Here is a 14,699-nt window from a genome sequence, read left to right on the forward strand (position 1 = left end):
AATAATGGGGTTGGAATTTTAATTCTAGTGTCTTCAAGTTCATCTTTTATTCAGCTATATCAATAATTAAGAATAATAATAATTATGACATTTGTTAAGGGCTTACTATGTGCCAGGAACTATATTAAGCACTGGGGTGGCTACAAGCAACTCGGGTTGGACACAGTCCCTGTTCCATGTGGGACTCACGGTCTCAATACCCATTGTACAGATGAGGTAACTGAGGTACAGAGAAGCAAAGTGATTCACCCTAGGTCACACAGTAGACAAGTGGTGGAGCTGGGATTAGAACTCATGACTCTCAGGCCCCAGCTCTCTGCACTATACCATGCTGATTCTGAGTTCTTACCTTGTGCAAAGCACTATACCAAGTCCTGGAAAATGTGCACTGAGAAGACTGAGACATGATCACTCTCCCCACCTTTAAAGCCTTACTTGAAGTCACATCTCCTCCGAGAAGCCCTCCCTGACTAAGCCCTCATTTCCTCTTCTCCCAGTCCCTTCTGCGTTGGCCTGATTTCTTCCCTTTAACCCCCACCACCCCAGCCCCACAGCACTTATATACTTATCCTCTAGACTGTAAATTTAGACAGGTAATATGCTTGCTGATTCTGTTGCACTGTACTCTCCAGAGTACTAAGTACAGTTTTCTGCACATAGTAAGCGCTCAATAAATATACTTGATACCAATCAATCATATTTAATCAGGTTTAATCATGATTGATCGGCCTCCTTGGGGAAAACTTATTTTACCTGATTTCTATGAAATTACATGTTACTGCTGATTGGCCTCCTTGGGCAAAATTTATTTTGCCTAATTTCTTTTAACTATGATGTTCCTGTACCTGCAGGTTGATAGAAACTTATAACATAAACAAGACTGTTCATGTATACATATATATATATATATATATATATATATGCATATATATATATATATATGATTAAATCATACTTGTTAAGCAATTATTATGTGTGCACTGCACTATGCACTGGGGTATATAAAAGATAATAATAATAATGGAATTTATTAAGCACTTACTATGTGCAAAGCACTGTTCTAAGCACTGGGGAGGTTACAAGGTGATCAGGTTGTCCCTCGGGGAGCTCATAGTCTTCATCCCCATTTTACAGCTGAGGGAACTGAGGCACAGAGAAGTTAAGTGACTTACCCAAAGTCACACAGCTGACAATTGGTGGAGCCGGGATGATGATCAGATTGGAAACAGTCCCCGTTCCACATGGGGCTTACAGTCTAAGTAGGAGGGGGGGAGGATTTAATCCCTATTTTTAAAATGAGGAAACTGAGGTCCAGAGAAGTTAAGTGACTTGCCCAAGGTCTCACAGCTAGCAAATGGCAGAATGAGGATTAGAACCCACGTCCTCTGAATCCCAGGCCCGTGCACTTTCCACTAGGCCACACTGCTTCATTGTTGAAGTCCAGTTATTGAAATTCAGTGAGCTTTAGTATGTGAACAAAATTACCACGTAGCATAGGTATGATTCTAAAAGTGACCTTTCTACTGGAATGTTAACTGGAATTATGGCGTGAATAAATGGGGATACTATGGGCTCTGTATGTGTGTAATCTGCTGCATAGGCAGTTTACCTCCCCAAAATGGGGATGGAGGGTACATTCCCCTCACTGCCAAATCCACGCCAACAATGAGGCATTCATTTTACAATCAATCGTATTTATTGAGCGCTTACTGTGTGCACAACATACTAGTTGTATTCCTGCAAACCCCCATGTTATCCATAAAAAAATTGGGGTCAACGACTGTTTCAGTGGGAAATAAGGAGAAAAGGAAGATGATTCAAAGATCATTGAAATAATCCATGCCTTCTAATCACACCAGGGGAATTTTAGAAGTTGTCAAAGATGGTAGGGACTTCTGAGGATTGTTTCACCTTTTTATGAGGCTTAAATTGAAAGGGATGGTAAAAATCTATTCATTTTTTTCACCATTCATTCCTTCCATCTTATTTATTGAGCACTAAGTGTTTGCAAAGCACTGTACTAAGCGAGATGTTTCAAATGTTGAATCACTACTGTTTTTTTTTTCTAAAAAACATTGTTATAATTCATTCTAATTGTTGACTTCTCTGTTTAAGTGAAGTCTGGAGGCTTTCCCAGACTGAGCCCCCTCCTTCCTCTCCCCCTCCTCTCCCTCTCCATCCCCCCCACCTTACCTCCTTCCCCTCCCCACAGCACCTGTATATTTGTATATGTTTGTACTTATTATTACTCTATTTATTTATTTTACTTGTACATATCTATTCTATTTATTTTATTTTGTTAATATGTTTTGTTTTGTTCTCTGTCTTCCCCTTCTAGACTGTGAGCCCACTGTTGGGTAGGGACCGTCTCTATACGTTGCCAATTTGTACTTCCCAAGCGCTTAGTACAGTGTTCTGCACACAGTAAGCACTCAATAAATACGACTGATTGATTTAAGTGGCTATGTGCCCCATTAGGTAATGAGACCTTGAAGATTGAGATCTACATTTGAAAATATGGTCAGGTGTTCCTTCCAGTGATGTACAATTATAAATATTCAATCAACATCAGTGATGATTGATTGATTAGAGCAGTGCTTTGCACATAGTAAGCGCTGAATAAATGTCATTATTATTATTATTGATTGATTGGGTTGGGCTAATAAGGCCTATTGTAAAATTTGTTTTCCTTGAATACTTTTTACCCTATTGTCTCACCACTTGGTCTGAATTAAAGACACTCCTGTTTGGAGTGTATTAGAGGAATCTGAATAGATGGAAAGTGGATACTATCTCTAAATATTGCTGAGACTATCGAGTAGCAGATCAGCACAATCCAAGAACCCCCCTTTATTCTGAATTAGAATTCTATTTCATAAAATTTTAGGGAATCAGCTTTCTGCACAAATCAGTGTATTTAGGTCTATTAAAAAGCACATTGCAAGGGAAAACAAGGGTTGAGAAGGGTTCCTTGTGCTCATTAGCAGCTACTGAAGACCCCAGAAGAGAAGAGTTATATGTGAACAATTAACAGGATATTTCCCAACCAATGCTGGTGTTAATTTTACCCAAATGAGCATCTAATAGGGAGCTTTCCTTATTAATAAAAATTGAAGAATAGTTTCTAGTTGGATTCTTTTATGTACGGGGAGAATATTTCAGTGGGGTAAAACTGGTGGCATGGTCTTTGAACGTCTGATTTACTCAGTATGTTTCTTAACATATGGAGATGCAGATGAAAATCTCAAGGAATTGTACTATACATTTGCCTGGATCTAGTGTGAACAGTAGCCTGACTGGGTCTCTTTCCTCAGCTGTAATCACACCTGCCAAGATTAACTCAAAGTTATAAATTAAAAAATATTAATTATCAAGCCCACATATTCAATCCTCCACTAAATCCTGTTGGTCCCACCTCCACAACATCGCTGAAATCTGCCCTTCCTCTCCATCCAAACTGCTACCGTGTTAATACAATCACTCATCCTATCCCACCTGGATTACTGCATCAGCCTCCTTGTTGGCCTTCCAGCCTCTTGTGTCTCCCTACTCCAGTCCATAATTCACTCTGATGCCCAGATCATTCTTCTACAAAAACGTTCAGGACTTGTTTCCCCACTCCTTGAAAAATTCCACTGGTTGCCCATCCATTTCCACTTCCAACAAAAACTCCTCAATGGTGGCTTTAAAGCAGTCCATCAACTTGCCACCTCCTGCCTCTCCTCACTACTCTCTTACTACAACCTAGCCTGCACACTTTGCTCTTCTACTGCTAACCTTCTCACTGTACCTCAATCTCATCTATCTCTCTGCCGACCCCTCACCTACATCCTGCCTCTGGCCTGGAACACCCTCCCACCCCTAATCTGACAGAAAATTGCTCTCCCCACATTTCCTCCAAGAGACCTTCCCTGACTAAGCCCACCTTTCCTCTTCTCCGACTCCCTTCTTCATTGCCCTGACTTGCTCCCTTTATTCTTTCCCCCTCCCAGCCCCACAGCACTTATGTATATATCTGTAATTTATTTATTTGTATAATGTCTGTCTCCCCACCTCTAGACTGTAAACTCGTGGTGGGCAGGGAATATGAATGTGTCCATTTATTGTTGTATTATACTCTCCCAAGCTCTTAGTACAGTCTTCTGCAAACAGTAAGCACTCAGTAAGTACAATAGAATGAATAGAACAAAATTCCAGCTTCAGCACCATGTAATTTGTTACTTTAGGTAAGATCTCTAGCAAAAGAAAGGGAGCAGGGGCTTAAGGCATTGTAGCCTACAAGACCCTAGAAGGTTTAGAGAGTGTAAGGTGGAATGTCAGCCTTGCATAAGCATGCCCGGCTTGCTTAAGAATGTAAGGGAAGAGGTCCGTTGTGTGCTAAACAGACTGTAAGAAGGAAGAACAGTTAGCAATAAATTAGGAGAACATATGCATTCAGTGGTTGAGACCAGATGATGACAACCACTCAGAGAGGTTGAGGTAATGGTATAGACTCAATGAGTGGGGCCATCTGACCATCTCCCAGTGTCACGGAAAGTCCTAACTCTTCTATATACAGAAGTGACATCTGTTTCTCGAAAGAAGAGATGGTCTTAGAAAAACTATGACCCGTCACACTGTCATGGAAGAGGAGGTTTGAAAGTGGGGCCATATTGAACCCTCTCCTTGTTCTTCTCCTATTTCTCTTCCATGGGCTCCTCTTCTGCTTTAGAACTACAACTGTGGCAGTCCCTCAAGGTGCAGTTCTGTGTCCCCTTTCATTCAACATCTGCACCTGTGTCTGAAACAGAACTCCTTATCTTCCCACCCAAATGCCATCTTCCCCCTGTCTTTCCCAACACTGTACTCAACACCACTATCATCCCGGACTGACATTATCTTCCTCTCATCCCTCTCATTCAATCTGTCATCAAATTCCAGTGGTTCTACCTTCACAACATTTCTAAAATCTGCCCAATCCTTTCCAACCAAGCAGGTCCTTACTTCAAGCTGCTGCCTTGATCATTTTTCTAAAAAAAACTGAGTCCACATCTCCCCACTTCTCTAGATATTCCAGTGGTTGCCCACCCACCTCCATATCAAACCAAAACTTCTTACCACTGTCTTCAAAGCACTCAATCATCTCTCCTCCTTCTACCTTAATCAATGAATCTATCAGTCTATCAATCAATCAATCAATCATTCATATGTATTAAGCACTGACTGTGCACAGAGTACTGTCCTAAGTTCCTGGGAGAGTACAATAAAACCATATAGCCAGACACATTCCATGCTTAACTCACTGATTTCCTAACTATACATAGCCCATATACTTCACTCCTCTAATAATAATAACAATAATAATAATTGCGGTATTTAGTGCTTACTATGTGCGGGCACTGTACTAAGCACTGGAGTGGATACAAGCAAACAGGGTTGGACACAGTCCCTGTCCCCCATGGGGCTCACTCTCTCAATCCTCATTTTACAGATGAAGTAACGAGGTCCAGAGAAGTGAGGTGATTTGCCCAAGGACACACAGCAGACAAATGCCAACCTACTCAGTGTACCTTGGCCTCATCTATGTCACTGCCGACCTCTTGCCCACGTCCTCCCTATTTCTTGGAACTCCCTCCCCTAACATATGGACCGACCACCACTATCCTCCCTTTCTCAAACCCTATTTAAATCACATCTGCTAGTGGCCTTCCCATACTAAATTCTCATTTCCCCGACTCCCTCTCCCTTCTGTGACACCTATGCACTTGAATATCACCGTGCACTTCAAATATTTGATATTCACCCCACCCTTAGGCCCACAACATTTATATATATATATATATATATATATACATAGAGAGAGAGAGAGAGAGAGAGAGAGAGAGAGAGAGAGAGAATTGTAATAAAAATTGCTGTATTTGTTAAGCCCTTACTATATGCCAAGTGCTATACTTAGCACTGGTGTAGATTCACGATAGAGAGTGTGGTTCAGTGGAAAGAGCCCGGGCTTGGGAGCCAGAGGTCATAGGTTCTAAACCCGGCTCCACCACTTGTCAGCTGTGTGACTTTGGGCAAGTCACTTCACTTCTCTGGGCCTCAGTTCCCTCATCTGTCAAATGGGGATGGAGACTGTGAGCCCCATGTGGGACAACCTGATCACCTTGTAACCTCCCCAGCGCTTAGAACTGTGCTTTGCACATAGTAAGTGCTTAATAAATGTCATTATTATTATTATTATTATCATCATCAATCGTATTTATTGAGCGCTTACTGTGTGCAGAGCACTGTACTAAGCCCTTGGGAAGTACAAATTGGCAACATATAGAGACAGTCCCTGTACCACATTGGGCTCACATTCTTAATCCCCATTTTACAGATAAGGTAAATGAAGCACAGAGAAGTGAAGTGACTTGCCCAAGGCCATACAGCAGGCAAGTGGCAAAGCAGGGATTAGAACCCAGGTCCTTTTGACTTTCAGGCCCATGCTCTCCCCACTAGTCCACACTGCATCAATTTAAGGTCTGTTTCTTTCTCTACAGTGAAAGCTCCTTGTGGGCAAGGAGCATGTCTGCCAACTCCGTTGTATTGTACTCTCCCAAGTGCTTAGCACATTGCTCTGCACAAAGTAAGCACCTAATCATAATTATAATGAGAATTGAGGTATTTGTTAAGTACTCACTATGCGCCAGGCACTGTACTAAACACTGGGGTGGTTACAAGCAAATTGATTTGGACACAGTCCCTTGTTCCAAGCATGGGGCTTATAGTCTTAACAGTCTCAATCCGCATTTTATAGCTGAAGTAATTGAGGCACAGAGAGGTAAAGCGACATGCCCAAGGTCACACAGCAGACAAGTGGCAGAGTGGGAATCAGAATCCACGACCTTCTGACCCCCAGGCCTGTGCTCTTTCCACTATGCCATGCTCCTTCTCTAATATAAATACTATAAATAAATAGAAAATGAACAATAAATACTTTTGGTTGAGTCTTCTTGACTGTTACAGGTTGAGGTCATTCAGTTGGATTTATTGAGCACTTACTGTGTGCAGAGCGCTGTATTAAGCGCTTGGATATAAGGCTCCACTTGGGGTCCACTCAAAGCAAGGGACTGCAGAAATAAAATCCATATTTGCACGAAAACTGTGGCCCCAATTATTAGGGTGACACAAAGTGGGTAGGGAAGGATATAAAGGGAATGTTATGGGAATTGTTATCCTAGGCCATGAGAACTAGCAAGGCCTAGTGAATAGAGCACTGAGGTGGGGAGTCAGAATGACCTGGGTTCTAATCCCAGCTCTTTAACCTGTCTGTGTGACCTTGGACAAGTCACTTTACTTCTCCGTGCCTCAGTTACCTCATCTGTACAGTGGGGAATAAGACTGTGAGCCCCATATGGGACAGGGACTGTGTCCAAACTAATTAATTCATATCTACCCCAGACCTCAGAACAGTGCGTGGCACATATTAAGGGCTTAACAAATCCCATTAAAAAAAAAGAAATGGGTTCTCATAAGAATTTTTATATATCACTTGTGACTAATCATGGGTATCATTTCTTGCTCCTTTAAAAAAAATGGATTGTAATTATTTTATCATATTATACCTGTAAGTAAGGTTTGATCGTGGGGAGAATAAGGAACTGCCTGTAGAGAAATAAATATTCTCACATGGTGTATTCACATAAATATCGAGAAATGATGTACCCATTTTTGTGTTATTTGTGCAATTAGATTGTCATCATTATTCGTTTAACCATCAGCTCATGCTCACCTTTCCTTTGAAAACTAAAATGTTTAAAAATGTCACAATGGCTATGTCTTCCTCGTTATTTATTAGTCACAAGAAGACTAATTCTTCTCAAGCACTTAGTACAGTGCTCTGCACACAGTAAGCGCTCAATAAATATGATTGATGGTGATTGGTGATGAAGACAGACCGAATAAAACACACTCATTATAAGCACACTGCTTTATTTGGTTTAGCCTTCTGACATGATCAGTTTTATTGTGAGGAAGAGTCTTACCTAAAATCAATCTATCAGTGGAATTTATCAAGTGCTTACTATGTGCAGAGCCCTGTTCTAAGCACTTTGGAGAGTACAATACAAGAGAGTTAGCAGACACATTCCCTGCCCATAATGAGCTTACATTCTAGAGGGGGAGACAGATATTTATAGCTTGCTGTGGGCAGGGAATGTGTCTGTTGTATTATAGAGAAGTAGCATGGTTCAGTGGAAAGAGCATGGGCTTGAGAGTCAGAGGTCAAAGGTTCAATTGTCAGCTGTGTGACTCTGGGCAAGTCACTTAACTTCTCTGTGCCTCAGTTACCTCATCTGTAAAATGGAGATTAAATAAATGCTGATGGCATTTGTTAAGTGCTTACTATGCGCACTGTACTAAACGCTGGGGTATATACAAGCTACTCAGGTTGGACACAGTCCATGTTCCACATGGGGCTCATGGTATTAATAATAACAGTGTAACAGTAACAATAATGGTAATAAATATGGTATTTGTTAAGCACTTATTGTGTGTCAGTCACTGTACTAAGTGCTGGGATAGATTCTAGATAATTGGGTCAGACACAGTCCATGGAGATTAAATAAATAATGATGACATTTGTTAAGCGCTTACTATGTGCGCTGTACTAAATGCTGGGGTATATACAAGCTACTCAGGTTGGACACAGTCCATGTGCCACATGGGGCTCATGGTATTAATAATAGTGTAACAGTAACAATAATGGTAATAAATATGGTATTTGTTAAGCACTTATTGTGTGTCAGTCACTGTACTAAGTGCTGGTATAGATTCTAGATAATTGGGTCAGACAGTCTATGGAGAATAAATAAATAATGATGGCATTTGTTAAGCGCCTACTATGTGTGCTGTACTAAATGCTGGGGTATATACAAGCTACTCAGGTTGGACACAGTCCATGTGCCACATGGGGCTCATGGTATTAATAATAACAGTTTAACAGTAACAATAATGATAATAAATATGGTATTTGTTATTGTGTGTCAGTCACTGTACTAAGTGCTGGGATTGATTCTAGATAATTGAGTCAGACATAATCTATGGAGATTAAATAAATAATGATGGCATTTGTTAAGCGCTTACTATGTGTGCTGTACTAAATGCTGGGGTATATACAAGCTACTCAGGTTGGACACAGTCCATGTTCCACATGGGGCTCATGGTATTAATAATAACAGTGTAACAGTAACAATATTGATAATAAATATGGTATTTGTTAAGCACTTATTGTGTGTCAGTCACTGTACTAAGTGCTGGGATAGATTCTAGATAATTGGGTCAGACACAGTCCCGATCTCGCATACGTCTCAAAGTCTTAATCAGTGAGTGCAATGCACCATAGAAAGTGCTTGGGAAAATATAATAGAAGAATAGAAACACCAGGCATATTCCACAAGCCCCACAGTAAACAAAAGAGCAGGATCTTGGGAGTCAGAGGACGTGGGTTCTAATTCTGACTTTGCCACTTGTCTGCTGTGTGACCCTGGGCAAGTCACTTAGCTTCTCTGTGCTTCAGTTACCTCATCTGGAAAATGAGGATTAAGACTGAGCCCAACGTGGGACAACCTGATGACTTTGTATCTCCCCCAGTGCTTAGAACAGTGCTTGACACATAGTAAGCACTTTAGAAATACCATCATTATTATTACCATGAGAGTAAACAACCTATCGGAAATGTATTTATCTTTTTTTTTTAGTTGGCATTACTTAACGAGGTTTTGAACATAGATAAGATCATGAGATCATAGAGCCCTACTCCTGGAAAGGACCTCAAGGGGTCTCCTCGTTTACTCTCTTGCCTCCAAATTAGTGAATGTTTCAGCCATCCAGGTCAGACGGTTATCTAGTCATACAAAGTTGATGACCTATTTGCACTGCAAATCTCCATAAGAAAATGTTTCAATTTACCTCGATACAACTGTTCATTTCAGTCGAAGATGTATATTGTTGCGCTGGCAAATAGCTATCCAGTTAAAGAAAACTCTTAGTCTCTTGGTCTCAGTGCAATAATCATTTTTGGAGCCCCTGTTACTCACGTTAGCCAGTCATATTTCTTGAGTACTTACTGTGTGTGCAGTGCACTGTGCTAAGTGCTTGGAAGAGTACACTATAACAATATAACAGACACATTCCCTGACCACGAAGAGCATACAGTCTAAAGGAGGTGACAGACCTGAATATAAATTACTAAATGAATGTGGTGTCATTGTGTCCACACAGAGAGCACCACATTGTCCAAACCAGCTCAGCCAAAGCCCTTCCATTGCCATTCATTCATTCAATCACGTGAATTGAGCGATTTTTCAGGGTCCACATGGACAATGCCAAACTAGGATGGCTAATGCCCCATTTCAAAAAGCTGAAGCAATGGGACATTTTGCCAGCAACAACAGACTTTTCCCGATTTATTACTCGTCCTGCCTTTTATGGATTTTTCCCCACCCAGTGACCTAGCAGTCATAACACCTCTCATCTCCAAGCCCCAGGCATCGCCCTTCTTCTGCCTCCAGAATCACCCCTACTCCTTCTTGTTCCATCTAGGTGCTGATAGAGACCTAAAAGGGAATAGATCCTAGGGGACAGAGAACATGTCTAGCAACTCTGTTATATTATACTCTCCTGAGTACCTAATGGTGCACTGCACACAGTAAGCACTCAATAAATACGACCAATTGATGATATAAGGGCACATATGTAAAGTTGTTCTAGGTTGGCATGGAGAAGCAGCATGATGTGGTGGAAAGAGCATGGATTTGAGAGTCAGAAGGTCATCGGTTCTAATCCTAGCTCTGCCATTTGTCTGCTGGGTGACCTGGGGCAAGTCACTTCACTTCTCTGGGCCTCAGTTACCTCATCTGTAAAACAGAGATTGAGACTGTGAGCCCTATATTGGACAATGACTGTGTCCAATCCAATTTGCTTGTATCCACCCCAGTACTCAGTACAGTGCCTGGAACATAGTAAGGGCTTAACAAATACCATAATTATTATGATTACTATTATTATTATCTTGTGTGTTTCTCTTTAATTCGTTGACCAGTGCTTGGTTTCTCTCCTTGTAGCCTGCCTTTCAGAAGGCCCAGGCCACAGTTTTTGTTGTCCCAGGGTCCTGAATTATATGGGATGTTTAGCTATATATCTTCCCAGAAGAAAGAGGAAGACCTGAGAAGCTTCAGGATTTAGCAGAGTGTACCTGAGCTATTCCCCTCTCAGGGTCACTCCTGGAGAGTTTCTAATACTCTACCAGTCTCGGCTACGGGAGGGAGAGCCAAGCAGAGGCCTACCCATTCCATTTCTAGCTTGGCCAGTGGCTAGCTTGTGGAAGGCCATCTGCTACAAAACAAAACTCACCCATGCTGGGCAGCAGCAACAGGGGAGAGAGTCAAGGGAGGAGACTCAAGTTTACTGAGCAGAAATAGGCAGTGGTAAACCACTTCCTGATTTTTACCAAGAAAACTCAATGGATACACTACTGGAATGATTGCAGATGGAGAGCGGGGCGTTCTGGGACAGACGGTTCCGTGGTGTCGCTATGGGTTGAAAACAGCAAAAGACAAGATGAGACCTGAGCTATAGATAGCAGCGTGACCTAGTGGATAGGGCCTGGGTGTCAGAAGGACCTGGGTTCTAATCCCAGCTCTGTCACTTGTCCTCTCCCCCTCGTCCCCCTCTCCATCCCCCCATCTTACCTCCTTCCCTTCCCCACAGCACCTGTATATATGTATATATGCTTGTACATATTTATTACTCTATTAATTTATTTATTTATTTTACTTGTACATATCTATTCTATTTATTTTATTTTGTTAGTATGTTTGGTTTTGTTCTCTGTCTCCCCCTTTTAGACTGTGAGCCCACTGTTGGGTAGGGACTGTCTCTATATGTTGCCAACTTGTACTTCCCAAGCGCTTAGTACAGTGCTCTGCACACAGTAAGCGCTCAATAAATACGATTGATGATGATGATGACGTCTGCTGTGTCATTCTGGGAAGGTCATTTTACTTCTCTGGGTTTCAGTTACCTCAGTGGTAAAATGGCGATTAAGATTTTGAGCCCCATGTGGGACAAAGACTCTGTTCAAACTGATTTGCTTGTATCCACCCGAGAGCTTAGTACAGTGCCTGGCATGTAGTAAGTACTTAACAAATACCACAATCATTATTATTATTCTCATTATTTTAGATGTTGCCAAGAGAAACAGGAAGCCCTGATGGGTCTCAGGATTTTACAGGATGTTCATTCATTCATTCATTCAATCGTATTTATTGAGTGCTTACTGTGTGCAGAGCACTGTACTAAGCGCTATGTTACAAGTTGGCAACATATAGAGACGGTCCCAATCCAACAACGGGCTCGCAGTCTAGAAGGGGGAGACAGACAAGACAACAAAACATGTGGACAGGTGTCAAGTCATTAGAATAAATAGAAGTAAAGCTAGATGCACATCATTAACAAAATAAATAGAATAGTAAATATGTGCAAGTAAAATAAAGAGTAATAAATCTGTATAAACATATATACAGGTGCAGTGGAGGGGGGAAGGAAGTAGGGCTGGGGGGGATGGGGAGGAGGAGAGGAAAAAGGGGGCTCAGTCTGGGAAGGCCTCCTGGAGGAAGTGAGCTCTCTGTGAGTTCCTGGGCTATAGATCTTTCATGTGAAGCAGGAAACCACAGGGACATGATGGACTCCCCAAAATCTAAAATGGGAATCCATGCAAAGCAATTTTTATATGATATTTATTTTGGTCTTTCAATATGCCAGGCACTGCACTAAGCCCTGGGGTAGATACAAGTTAATGATGATGATAATAACAATAACGATAATCATAATATTTGTTAAGCACTTTCTACTGTCAATCACTGTTCTAAACACCGTGGTAGATACGAGCTAATCAGTTTGAACACAGTCTATGTCCCACACCGGGCTCACAGTCTTAATCCCTATTTTCCTGATGAGGAAATTGAAGCACAGAGGAAGGGATGTGACTTACCCAAGGTCACAAAGCCGACAAGTGGCCGAGCCAGGATTAGAACCCAGGTGCTTTTGACTTGCATGTCCGAGCTCCATCCATTAGGCCACCCTGTTTCCTGAAAATAAATACAATTGACTGACGCTTGGCTGACCGGAGGAGCAGGAGGGGCATGCCACTTCTCAAACCGTTGTCCAACACAGAATTATTTCTTGTACTCACAACATCAATTCAGACTGTCTAATCAAATGAAGAAAGAGCCGCTGGAATATTGAATTTTCCAATGGCCAAACTAGAAATTAAATATGAATTCAACAGATTCTGTCACTAGCATCATATAAATGGATCTCTTAAACGGTGAGAGCCCTGAAACCATGTTAATGCCCATCCTACAGGAAATATCCTGGACCACATTAAAAACACAAATGATGTCATCACAGTATGATGTAATTTCACTAAACCCTTTATGATGGTTTTTCTCGTGTTCACAGAAAAATTGTAGCTTTGTTAACTCCTTAATAAAGTTATTCACTTAAAAATCCCCTTGTAGTTTGAGTGCAGACTAGAAGTCAGATATAACTGCAATCCCAGTTTCTAACAAGTGGGCTGAAATAGAAGAGAGAAGCAGCGTGGCTCAGTGGAAAGAGCACAGGCTTTGGAGTCAGAGGTCATGGGTTCAAATCCCAACTCCGCCACTTGTCAGCTGTGTAACTTTGGGCAAGTCACTTAACTTCCCTGTGCCTCAGTTACCTCATCTGTAAAATGGGGATGAAGACTGTGAGCCCACCCGTGGGACAACCTGATCACCTTGTAACCTCCCCATTCATTCATTCAATCCTATTTATTGAGCGCTTACTGTGTGCAGAGCACTGTACTAAGCACTTGGGAAGTGTAGTGCTTAGAACAGTGCTTTGCACATAGTAAGTGCTTAATAAATGCCATTGTTATTATTATTATTATGAGAGAAGCAGCATGGCTTGGTGGGTAGAGCATGGGCCTGGGAGTACGGAGAACCTGGGTTCTAATCCCAGCTCTGCCACTTGTCTGTTGTGTGACCTTGGGTGAGTCACTTCACTTCTCCGGGCCTCAGTGACTTCATCTGTAAAATGAGGATTAAGATTGTGAGCTCCATGGGGGACAGGGACTGTATCCAACCCGATTACCTCGTAACTACCCCAGTGCTTTGAACAGTGTCTGGCATGTAGTAAGAGCTTAACAGATACTGTAATTATTTTATTATCATCATTATCATCATTATCATTATTATCATAGTGCTTACTTGCCCCCTTAGTACAATGCCTGGCACACAGTAAGTGCTTAACAAATACAAAAAAAAAAAGCCTCATTGTTAACAGAGAAGCTTAGAGGAATAAAGTCAGTACACATTGAAGACATCCTGGCAGTAGCAGGAGAAGGCGAGAATCTCTGTGTAAGAGGCACCAGTTAGAAGAGCAAATTCACCATAACCTGCATCTCCATCTAAAAAAGTGTGCTACCTACATTTATACTTTATCTGTAATTCATTTAAATGCTTATCTCTGCCTTTAAATTGTAAGTTCCTTGAGGGCAGGGTTCATGTGTACTAATAGAGAAGCAATGTGGCTCAGTGGTAAGAGCCCAGGCTTGGGAGTCAGTGGTCATGTGTTCTAATTCCAGCTCTGCCACTTTTTTTTTTTACCAGTGGAATTTATTAAGTACTTACTACGTGCAA

General features: G+C 41.6%; 1 non-coding gene across 1 annotated transcript; it reads left to right on the plus strand.

The window, feature by feature from the left end:
- Positions 1 to 11,222: 11,222 nt before the first annotated feature.
- On the plus strand, positions 11,223 to 11,360 carry LOC119924851. Its single transcript, XR_005449535.1, has one exon. It is a non-coding gene; the product is annotated as a small nucleolar RNA SNORA7 (small nucleolar RNA).
- Positions 11,361 to 14,699: the final 3,339 nt, after the last annotated feature.

This window comes from Tachyglossus aculeatus, chromosome 2 (genome assembly GCF_015852505.1).
Source record: "Tachyglossus aculeatus isolate mTacAcu1 chromosome 2, mTacAcu1.pri, whole genome shotgun sequence".
Taxonomy (NCBI): Eukaryota; Metazoa; Chordata; class Mammalia; order Monotremata; family Tachyglossidae; genus Tachyglossus; species Tachyglossus aculeatus.